We start from the raw sequence: 12,578 nt of genomic DNA, 5'->3' as shown, positions 1-12,578 counted from the left end.
ACATGATTTTCCTGACCATATAATGGTCTCAAATTCTATCATTTAAATAATAGAACATGTTTGCGGCATTTGAGAACCATTTAAATGCTTATTGCCAACATATATTTTTCTCCGCTCGAAAATTATTTTTACAAAGACAAAATACATGGTTTTCGCGACAATTACATACTCTAAATAAGCATTAAATGGATGCGGCAACCATGTCCAAACATGTTTTTTCTGTGCGTGTTTCTTCCGAAGTAATAAAAAAATTAAATCTTCACCTAAAATGGTCAAGTCGCGTATGGTACTTATTCAAAAGTATTTCATCAGAAGTGGAAAAACGTAACAGAGGATCAGGGGAATGGTTTAGATGTGCAACTTCCTATTTTCGTTTTTGCTAAGAACACATAAAACTTTTATCGTTATGTAATATAACCTATATGAACTAAAAATGTTTGTCAAATATTTGCCCAGTGTGACCATACCGAAATACTTATTTCAAGTCATTTACTCCATTAAGTTTGGAAACAATAAGTAGTCAAGAGAATATGGTGGAGGATGCAGTAGTTCGTAATCCAATTTCACATTGGCAAAGTGTGGGGTCTGAGGCGGTTCGGTATCATTGTGGAAGATCAGTTAGTTATTCGCAGAGTAGACCGATAGCACAATTTGCGTGCACTCTCTGGAATTGAAAGGGAGTGTTATCCGAAAAATGTGCTTATGACATTACCTGGGCAGCACTGGGCAGACAAACATTTCGGTCCCAGATCATGGACATTGCTACAGGACTCAACACCAACACATCAGCACGTGTAAACAAAAAATATGGCTTAAAAAGAGGCTCCTCGCTTCATTTCTATTAAAGGTGTGCACGTGAGTAATATTTTGCTCACACTCACGCAAACTCACGACGGAAAAATCTTACTCACGCACACTCACGCACGAAAAAGTCGTGATTCACGAAAAATACCGTGACTCACGAACAATTTTTTGAGTAATTTACCTTAGCGACATGTCTGAGAATATGAGCGTTATTAAAATCGAGAGCGTTATTAGACTCTTAACATCCCAGGTATCACTAAAATTGTAAATGAATTTAACTCTTAAGCGTTTTATGTTGGTGAGCGGGATTATTTTCGTGAACGTAAATCTTTACTCACGCGCACTCACGAAGATAATATTTTCGTGACTCACGCCCACGCACGACATTTTGGTTTGTTAATCACTCTCACGCACACTCACGCCGTTGCCACGTCTCGTGACTCACGTCTCACGCGTGAGTCACGACAATTTCATGCCACCTGCACTAATTTCTCTAATTTCTATCACACAATGGCCACCAAAATCTATCTGGTAGATTTTTTTTACTGTTTGACAGAATTCTTGAAGTTTTGGTACATTTTGCAACTAAGAGGTTCTTAAATATTTCGATAAAATTTTCTATAAAAAAACAAGTAAGAAAAGTCTAAAGTCGGACGGGGCCGACTATATTATACCCTGCACCACTTTGTAGATCTAAATTTTCGATACCATATCACATCCGTCAAATGTGTTGGGGGTTATATATATAGGTTTGTCCCTAACACATACATTTAAATATCACTCGATCTGGGCAGAATTTGATAGACTTTTACAAAATATATAGACCCAAAATTTAAGTCGGCTAATGCACTAGGGTGGAACACAATGTTAGTAAAAAAATATGGGAAACATTTCAATCTGAAGCAATTTTAAGGAAACTTCGCAAAAGTTTATTTATGATTTATCGCTCGATATATATGTATTAGATGTTTAGGAAAATTAGAGTCATTTTTACAACTTTTCGACTAAACAGTGGCGATTTTACAAGGAAAATGTTGGTATTTTGACCATTTTTGTCGAAATCAGAAAAACATATATATGGGAGCTATATCTAAATCTGAACCGATTTCAACCAAATTTGGCACGCATAGCTACAATGCTAATTCTACCCTCTGTGCAAAATTTTAACTATATCGGAGCAAAAAATTGGCCTCTGTGGTCATATGAGTGTAAATCGGGCGAAAGCTATATTTGGGAGCTATATCTAAATCTGAACCGATTTCAACCAAATTTGGCACGCATAGCTGCAATGCTAATTATACTCCCTGTGCAAAATTTCAACTAAATCGGAGCAAAAAAATGGCCTCTGTGGTCATATGAATGTAAATCGGGCGAAAGCTATATATGGGAGATATATCTAAATCTGAACCGATTTCAACCAAATTTGGCACGCGTAGCTACAATGCTAGTTCTACTCCCAGTGCAAAATTTCAACCTAATTGGGGTAAAACTCTGGCTTCTGGGACCGTATTAGTGCATATCGGGCGAAAGATATATACGGGAGCTATATCTAAATCTGAACCGATTTCAATGAAATTTGTCGCACTTGACTATAGTACTAATTGTTCTTCTTGTGCAAAATTTTAAGCCAATTAGGGTAAAACTCTGGCTTCTGGGGCCATATAAGTCCATATCGGGCGAAATATATATATGGGAGCTATATCTAAATCTGAACCGATTTCTTCCAAAATCAATAGGGATCTATTCTGAGCCAAAACACATACTTGTGCCAAATTTGAAGGCGATTGGACTAAAACTGTGACCTAGACTTTGATTACAAAATGTGTTCACGGACAGACGGACAGACGGACATGGCTATATCGACTCAGGAGCCCACCCTTAGCATTTTTGCCAAAGACACCATGTGTCTATCTCGTCTCCTTCTGGGTGTTGCAAACATATGCACTAACTTATAATACCCTGTTCCAGAGTGTGGAGCAGGGTATAAAAAAGTTTGACAAACATTTCCATAGAAATACAATTTTGACAAAATTTTCTATAGAAATAAAAATTTAACAAAATTTCCTAAAGGAAAAATATTAGACAAAATTTCCAAAAAAAACTAAAAGTTTGTCAAAATTTCCTACAGAAATAAAAGTTTGACAAAACTTCATATGGAAATAAAACTTTGACCAAATTTTTTATAGAAAAGTTTGAGCAAATTCTTTATAGAACTAAAAGTTTGGAAATTTGTTAATAGAAATAAAATTTTGACAAAATTTTCTATGGAAATAAAATTTTGACAAAATTTTCTAAAGAAATGAAATTTTGACAAAATTTTCTATAGAAATAAAATTTGGACAAAATGGTCTATAGGAATACAATGTTGACAAAAGTCCCTATAGAACTAAGATTTTGACAAAATTCCCTATAGAACTAAAATTTTGACCAAATTTTTTATAGAAATAAAAGTTTGAAGAATGTTTTTATGGAAATACAATTTTGACAAAATTATCTATAAGAATAAAATTTTGGCAAAATTTTCTATAAAAAAATGAGAAAATTTTCTATAGGAATAGAGTTTTGATAAAATTTTCTATACAAATAAAATTTTGTCAAAATTTGCTTTAAAATTTAATTTTTGACAAATTTTTCTTTTAAAGTTAAGTAAAAATTCTGGCAAAATTTTCTATAAATTCAATATCTTTAAAAATTTTAATTTTCTTGTTAGATCGTGCAATCGAAATCCATTGTGAGTAAGCTCTCTCTTTTTGTAGAAGTAGTCACTTTCTCTTGTTGGTGCAAGCTGAAGTCGTTAAAACATTTAAAATTCAACACATTTACAATGCAATGGATATTTGTACAATATATAATATTGCAAACACTGAAATAAACTTTTAAAACAAAGTAAGAAAACATTTCTTTCGAAAAAAAAACATTTTTTGATAATATTTAATACAAAAAGTTGTTAAAAAACTTCAAAATTAGATTTTTAACCCCCATTTTCAGGAAGTTCCGTTAGTGCTACGTTAGCTAACGAACTTTTAACCCATACTATGGACATGCCTTTCATCTTGTCTATATATTCCATATGCCACTTGGGAACTTAACTGATATAAATTTTTCAGTTAAAGTTAACCGGAGAGAAGATATTTCGATTTCACTTTCTGTTAACTGGGATTTAAAGCCTAGCGGGGATACATGAAAATGGCCTTAAATGTGGTAGTTTTTTGGTAAAATTTTCTTAAAATTTTTTAGATTAATTTTGGAACGAGTGGCAACCGTGATCTCCAACCGAATGTGGCAATTTGGAGAATAATGTTGGTACTAAACATATCAAAGTATCTCAAAATACCGCAGAGCCACTGTGTTAAGGCTTTGTTGGCCGTTTGGAGGGCATAATTTGTGCCAAAGGTAGCCAATTCGAATAAATATCAACTACAATTTGCTTGGATAATTGTCTATAGTGTTGCCATAGTATTGGATGTCCGTCCACTTCTTTTTTAATTCCTATATAATCAATTAATTATTGAATTTTAATTAGATGATCGTAGTTCGATTTTATCATCTTCTAACCACATCTACACCTCTGTCTTACATTTAGACAAGCTTTCATTGATTATCAATTTTATCCACATTTTTTATCGACTTACCTTAACTTTTTGAATTCATCGATAGTACCAGAATATGTAACGGTTTCTGTTTGGATTTAATCCAACATCGCCTTAACCAAACTTTAATGTAAAGCTTTCCCTACTATATGTACTAAAAAAGCTCTTAATTCTGATTACTGAGCTTTTCAGTATTACTTAGAAAATGGATAATGATAATGGGTGTGAACACAAATGAAAGGGAAATTCGCAAATGTTTTTTAAGGTTTGACGTGATAAAAGGGTGTTGAAGTTTTGTGATGATAGAAATAACGGAGGGTGTTTGTTGCAACCATGTTGTTTTTTGGAAATTATCTATCTGGTTTCGACAAGTATTTTATGTTAGGCAAGAACACCACATTTTTGTGGTTAAAATGTTACAAGGTCCTCGTTAAAAAATACTCATATTTGAGGTGATCGTATTCCTTCTCTGCATGTAAGAATTTGATTTAATTTAATTTCAATTGATTTAATTTAATTTCACTTATCAAATTGGTCCAAGAAAGCTCGGTAACACTGTTAACCGAATGAACACCGACTCCACGGAGAAGCATTTTTTTTTCAAATAGTTTGTTAAAAAGCTGGAGTTTCGAGTTAAAATGAAAAATCGTAAATATTACATAAAAAAGTCCGTAGTTAAACTAATGCTAATTTTAACTTATTTTTATTGCAAAAAAAATACTTGTTTGTAGCTAAATTTTATTGTTTTTTGCGAAAATTTACACAGCCCAATAATATTTTCCTGTTTTTATACCCTGCTCCACACTGTGGAACTGGGTATTATAAGTTAGTGCATATGTTTGCAACACCCAGAAGGAGACAAGATAGACACATGGTGTCTTTGGCAAAAATGCTAAGGGTGGGCTCCTGAGTCGATACAGCGATGTCCGTCTGTCCGTCTGTCCGTGAACACATTTTTGTAATCCAAGTCTAAGTCGCAGTTTTAGTCCAATCGACTTCAAATTTGGCACAAGTAAGTGTTTTGGCTCAGAATAGATCCATATTGATTTTGGAAGAAATCGGTTCAGATTTAGATATAGCTCCCATATATATATTTCGCCCGATATGGACTTATATGGCCCCAGCAGCCAGAGTTTTACTCTAATTTACTTAACATTTTGCACAAGAAGAACAATTAGTACTATAGTCAAGTGTGCCAAATTTTATTGAAATCAGTTCAGATTTAGATATAGCTCCCATATATATCTTTCGCCCGATATGGACTAATACGGTCCCAGAAGCCAGAGTTTTACCCCAATTTGGTTGAAATTTTGCAGAGGGAGTAGAATTAGCATTGTAGCTATGCGTGCTAAATTTGGTTGAAATCGGTTCTGATTTAGATATAGCTCCCATATATAGCTTTCGCCCGATTTACACTCATATGACCACAGAGGCTAAGTTTTTGCTCCGATTTAGTTGAAATTTTGCACAGGGAGTAGAACTAGCATTGTTGCTATGCATGCCAAATTTGGTTGAAATCGGTTCAGATTTAGATATAGCTCCAATATATAGCTTTCGGCCGATTTACACTCATATGACCACAGAGACCAATTTTTTGCTACGATTTAGTTGAAATTTTGCACAGGGAGTAGAATTGGCATTGTAGCTATGCGTGCCAAAATTGGTTGAAATCGGTTCAGATTTAGATATATCTCCCATATATAGCTTTCGCCCGATTTACACTCATATGACCACAGAGGCCAATTTTTAACTCCGATTTAGTTGAAATTTTGCACAGGGAATAGAATAAGCATTGTTGCTATGCGTGCCAAATTTGAAATCGGTTCAGATTTAGATATATCTCCCATATATAGCTTTCGCCCGATTTACACTCATATGACCACAGAGGCCAATTTTTAACTCCGATTTAGTTGAAATTTTGCACAGGGAGTAGAATTTGCATTGTTGCTATGCGTGCCAAATTTGAAATCGGTTCAGATTTAGATATAGCTCCCATATATATCTTTCGCCCGATATGGACTAATACGGTCCCAGAAGCCAGAGTTTCACTCTAATTTACTTAAAATTTTGCACAAGAAGAACAATTAGTACTATAGTCAAGTGTGCCAAATTTTATTGAAATCGGTTCAGATTTAGATATAGCTCCCATATATATCTTTCGCCCGATATGGACTAATACGGTCCCAGAAGCCAGAGTTTTACCCCAATTTGGTTGAAATTTTGCAGAGGAAGTAGAATTAGCATTGTTGCTATGCGTGCTAAATTTGGTTGAAATCGGTTCTGATTTAGATATAGCTCCCATATATAGCTTTCGCCCGATGTACACTCATATGACCACAGAGGCTAATTTTTTGCTCCGATTTAGTTGAAATTTTGCACAGGGAGTAGAATTAGCATTGTTGCTATGCATGCCAAATTTGGTTGAAATCGGTTCAGATTTAGATATAGCTCCAATATATAGCTTTCGGCCGATTTACACTCATATGACCACAGAGACCAATTTTTTGCTACGATTTAGTTGAAATTTTGCACAGGGAGTAGAATTGGCATTGTAGCTATGCGTGCCAAAATTGGTTGAAATCGGTTCAGATTTAGATATATCTCCCATATATAGCTTTCGCCCGATTTACACTCATATGACCACAGAGGCCAATTTTTAACTCCGATTTAGTTGAAATTTTGCACAGGGAGTAGAATTAGCATTGTTGCTATGCGTGCCAAATTTGAAATCGGTTCAGATTTAGATATAGCTCCCATATATATGTTTTTCGGATTTCGACAAAAATGGTCAAAATACCAACATTTTCCTTGTAAAATCGCCACTGGTTAGCCGAAAAGTTGTAAAAATGACTATAATTTTCATAAACTTCTAATACATATATATCGAGCGATAAATCATAAATAAACTTTTTCGAAGTTTCCTTAAAATTGCTTCAGATTTAAACGTTTCCCATATTTTTTTTTTGTTACTAACATTGTGTTCCACCCTAGTGCATTAGCCGACTTAAATTTCGAGTCTATAGATTTTGTAGAAGTCTATCAAATTCTGTCCAGATCGAGTGATATTTAAATGTATGTATTTGGCACAAACCTTTATATATTGCCACCAACACATTTGACGGATGTGATATGGTATCGAACATTTAAATCTACAAAGTGGTGCAGGGTATAATATAGTCGGCACCGCCCGACTTTAGACTTTCCTTACTTGTTTAAGTATGTCTCCAACATTTTATGAACTAAACATGGGTATAAAATTCAATGACCTTACACATAAGTTCAATATGGACTAAAGCAGAAGAACATTTTCGTACAATTCCCAGAAATAGGAACAATGAACAACTGAATTTGCTAGTGCGAAAATATAGAAAGCAACCCTCGTATGGTAGTTGCTTGCTTTTATTTTCACATTTTTATTTGGCTATGTAATAACCAAAATTCATAATTTTAAATTTCTGTCCACCCTACCACAAAACCCTTTTTGTCAAAACATCGTACTGTTGCTTTTCCGTTTCGCCAGTGTTTTAGTACACATACTCTCTTCGGAAAATCAACATTTGGCTTTTGGCCAAAGCAAGTTAACGCTTTTTCTACCAGATGTATACAGAGAGATGATGATGTGCAGGTGTGTGTGTGTGAGTCTTTTAACACACAATAAGTGTTTCAGAGTACCATATGTCAGATAGACGAAGTGTTTGTTTTGGCCAAAAATCAACACCGCCATTACTAACTACAATAGCGAGAGAGAGAAAGAGAGAGAGAGAGAGAGAGAGTAAATGTATGATACTCCCCCAAAAAGCACAATGTCAAGGCATAGAGAATTCACAGAGGAATATGGGAAACATATAGCAAAGATACATTGGTCAAATTAAGTTTGGGGGCAGCTGTCAGTTCAGTTTTTACCTCTGTGGCACAAACAACACCAGTATCATAGATCCTCAGCACAAATATTAAGGAAAAATGCACTAAATATACAGACTCACTCAGAAACATGTTAAGAGCATAGAAAAAATAATAAAACAAGAAAAATTCTTATAATTCAGTGTCATAAAAATAAATAAAATAAATAAACAAACCCCAAAAAAAAAATAAAGTCAAATTCCTTTAGTCACATTTGTATGCTAATCTCTAATGGGTCAACAGAAAAAATCCATGGAGTCCATATTGTTAAGACCAAAGCTAACATATTGTAAAAATTGACTGCTGAAAACAACAACAATAATATTTGTTTTTATATAAAGAAAAAATACTACAAAATTTTTTGTGCTTGTATATGTGTATTTTTCTACACAAACAAATACCCATAAAGGTAAGTTAAATGAAAAGTAAATTTGTCAATATTGAAAGAGTTCGAGTTGTTTTGAAATGTCTGTGGAAATTCCTTTGGGGTAGTGCTTTAATGTCAATCATCAAATCTTTACTCAAATCTCCAAATTGGTTTTGTTCAGGGGCTCATTGTTGCCAATTGGTGATTTTATGCCAACACAAAACTAAAAAAGAAAAACTTTTCCTCCTGTTGCTGTCGTTGCTTGCCCCTGAAACATCATTATTATTTATATCTGAATTATTTATAATACCTTAAGGATACCTAAGGACTTGCTGCCATATGTGTTCGCTGTTTGTGTGTGTGTATGTGTGTCTACATTCCAGAGCCTCGATGATGTATAAAAATACTTTGTGTGATGGCAGGTTATTGGTGTACCTTGATTAACGTTATCAACTGGTTGCACGATGCCTTAGTTTTAATCCATTCAATGTGGGAGTATTCCATCCCATTTGCTTACTTGGTCTTCTTTCACATATATTTCAACGTTTTAGTTCCTTTATATGACAATGGGGAAAATGTTGCCGGTATAGACCATCTATTTCTACCTGGAATTTAATGAAAATATTATTCCTTTTGTTTGGCATGCGAATATTAATCAAAAACCAGTCAACTGAACAATGATTAATATTGAATAGTCTAATCTCATATCCATTAGATTTTAATTAAGGAAAACTATGTGATCATAATATAACCAAAGGTTATGGGAAATAATTTGGCGAATGGGAAATGATAATCGTTTTTTCTTCGGTTAGATTTATATGAATTTAATTAAAGTTCTTAATAAATAATTAAATTATTTTGGAATATAAATGGAAATAAATTTTTATACATGTCACCAGGGACAGGCACTGGGGGGATGGCTCTGAGTAGAAAGTCCAAATAACCGGGTTTTTCAAAAGTCCGTTTTCGGTTTATGGGAAAAAATCCCAAATTTTGTAAAAAATTTTGACAAATTTTTCTATAGCAATAATTTTATTGACAAAATTTTGTATAGTAATAAAATCTTGAAAAATTTTTGTATAGTAATGAAATTTTGACAAAATTTTCTATAGTAACAAGTAAGGAAAGTCTAAAGTCGGGCGGGGCGGACTATATTATACCCTGCACCACTTTGTAGATCTAAATTTTCGATACCATATGACATCCGTTAAATGTGTTGGGGGCTATATATAAAGGTTTGTCCCAAATACATACATTTAAATATCACTCGATTTGGACAGAATTTGATAGACTTCTACAAAATCTATAGACTCAAAATTTAAGTCGGCTAATGCACTAGCGTGGAACACAATGTTAGTAAAAAAAATATGGGAAACGTTTAAATCTGAAGCAATTTTAAGGAAACTTCGAAAAAGTTTATTTATGATTTATCGCTCGATATATATGTTTTAGAAGTTTAGGAAAATTAGAGTCATTTTTAGAACTTTTCGACTAAGCAGTGGCGATTTTACAAGGAAAATGTTGATATTTTGACCATTTTTGTCGAAATCAGAAAAACATATATATGGGAGCTATATCTAAATCTGAACCGATTTCAACCAAATTTGGCACGCATAGCAACAATGCTAATTCTACTCCCTGTGCAAAATTTCAACTAAATCGGAGCAAAAGATTGGCCTCTGTGGTCATATGAGTGTAAATCGGGCGCAAACTATATATGGGAGATATATCTAAACCTTAGCCGATTTCAACCAAATTTGGCACGCATAGCTACAATGCTAATTCCACTGCCTATGCAAAATTTCAATCAAATCGGAGTAAAAGATTGGCCACTGTGGTCATATGAGTGTAAATCGGCCGAACGATATATGGGAGCTATATCTAAATCTGAATCGATTTCAATAAAATTTGGCACACTTGACTACACTACTAATTCTACTCCCTGTGGAAAGTTTCAACCAAATTGGGGTAAAATTCTGGCTTCAGAGACCGTATTAGTGCATATCGGGCGAAAGATATATATGGGAGCTATATCTAAATCTGAACCGATTTCAATGAAATTTGGCACACTTAACTATAGTAGTAATTGTTCTGTTTGTGCAAAATTTTAAGCAAATTAGGGTAAAACTCTGGCTTCTGGGGCCATATAAGTCCATATCGGGCGAGATATATATATGGGAGCTATATCTAAATCTGAACCGATTTCTTCCAAAATCATAAGGGATCTATTCTGAGCCAAAACACTTACTTGTGCCAAATTTGAAGTCGATTGGACTAAAACTGCGACCTAGACTTTGCATTAGCGTAGCTAGACAATTTGCCTAGGGGGGGCTATACCCCCCCTAGCTAAAAATTTATGGACTGAACTTATAGGTTCAATTAATGTTTTATTTCATAAAATTTAATAAAAAATTAGACATCAAAATAACTCGTCAATTAATTTATAATAAAGCAACTAAAAGTAGTTCCACACTTTTCCCAGCAAAAAAATTGTGAGTTGTTCTAAAGTACTTCCAAAAATGTCCTCAATTATTTTAACTATACAGGAAGTTTTTTTACTTGATTTTTTTCATATTTTAATGTGTAATTTTTTGTTTTCTTTTTTTTCAAATAGTTTAAAAAAAGAGTAAGAATAAATAAATTGGTACAAATTATTCAAATTTTGCCACAAAACTGCTAAATCCATTATAGAAAAATCGATAATTTTGGAAATTGTTCGAGGAAAAACGTTTCAAACAAGCGTCAGAATGCATTAAAATCATAAAAACAATATAAAAATTATTTATTTAGGAAAATATCACAAAATTTTTTAATTCACATTCAAAACACTGAATTCGGATCTCACATTAAGAAGTGATGCAAATTCATTGCAACGGCTGTTGAAACGGTGGACATTGGTCCCATGGCAAGCTCATATTACATTCATTGCTTCTCCGCCAATTTTGCACCACTTCTAGACCAAAAAGAACATTTTCACTACTTTTTTGGCGACGCTTTTTCGCAGCATTATTAAGATATTAATTTATGAAAAAATAGTTTTAATATCAATTACTATTTGTTTACTTAAATTGACTAAACTAAATCAATCATAAGTTCAACCACAGCTTTATTTCATAAATATCTGACTTGAAACATTGCCATCGGCAACTGCTACCACAACCCAAGTAATTCGATTGTTCATGAAAGTCTTTAGCGGAACTTTGTGCTATTGTATATACTTGTTTAATTTTTATAAAAATTAAAAAAAAAACTATTGACATTTATTGAAAAATGGAAAATCATAAATAGAGTTTCAAATTCTGGGGGGGGGGCTAAAATTTTTCTGGGGGGGTCTAAGCCCCCTCCCCAGAGGCCTTCCTACGCTTATGAGACTTTGATTACAAAAATGTGTTCACGGACAGACGGGCAGACGGACATCGTTATATCGAATCAAGAGCCCACCCTGAGCATTTTTGCCAAAGACACCATGTGTCTATCTCGTCTCCTTCTGGGTGTTGCAAACATATGCACTAAGTTATAATACCCTGTGTGGCGCAGGGTATAAAAATTGCGGATGTGTCTTTTTTGAACACCTGTTTCTAAATGAAGGAGTTGCCAGATCGAAACAAAATTTAACATGTGTTCATAACAGACATGGAAGTTTCCAAAACACTTAACTTTTTTCTGTTTATACCGCGCTTTTTGTGCTAGGCTAAGAAGTTTCCGAACTGCCCTCGTATACTTTATGGGGTCGTAGAGCAATATTTCGATGTTTACAAACGGAATGCAAAGTTAATATACACCCATCTTTTGGTGGAGGGTAGAAAAAATAAAAATTTCACCCCTGCTAGGATTTGAACCTGTGCCTGTTGAGTTTTTTACTTTAATGGAAGTTCTTTTGAAAAGGTTTTGCAAATTACTAGAAATTTTAATTTTTT

The 12,578-nt window shown here is 33.8% G+C and overlaps 1 protein-coding gene across 1 annotated transcript in view; it reads left to right on the top strand.

The window, feature by feature from the left end:
- Positions 1-8,241: 8,241 nt before the first annotated feature.
- The window catches only part of Sytalpha (Synaptotagmin alpha), a 49,458-nt gene continuing 45,121 nt past the window's right edge, over positions 8,242-12,578 (top strand). Inside the window, exon 1 of the mRNA XM_075297356.1 lies at positions 8,242-8,703. The gene's annotated coding sequence lies outside the window, so the exon portion shown is untranslated. The remainder of the gene's footprint in view (positions 8,704-12,578) is intronic.

Source organism: Haematobia irritans, chromosome 2 (genome assembly GCF_050003625.1).
Source record: "Haematobia irritans isolate KBUSLIRL chromosome 2, ASM5000362v1, whole genome shotgun sequence".
Classification (NCBI taxonomy): domain Eukaryota; kingdom Metazoa; phylum Arthropoda; class Insecta; order Diptera; family Muscidae; genus Haematobia; species Haematobia irritans.
Note: the sequence above shows the minus strand (reverse complement) of the source record. Positions and strands in the feature narration are given on the sequence as shown.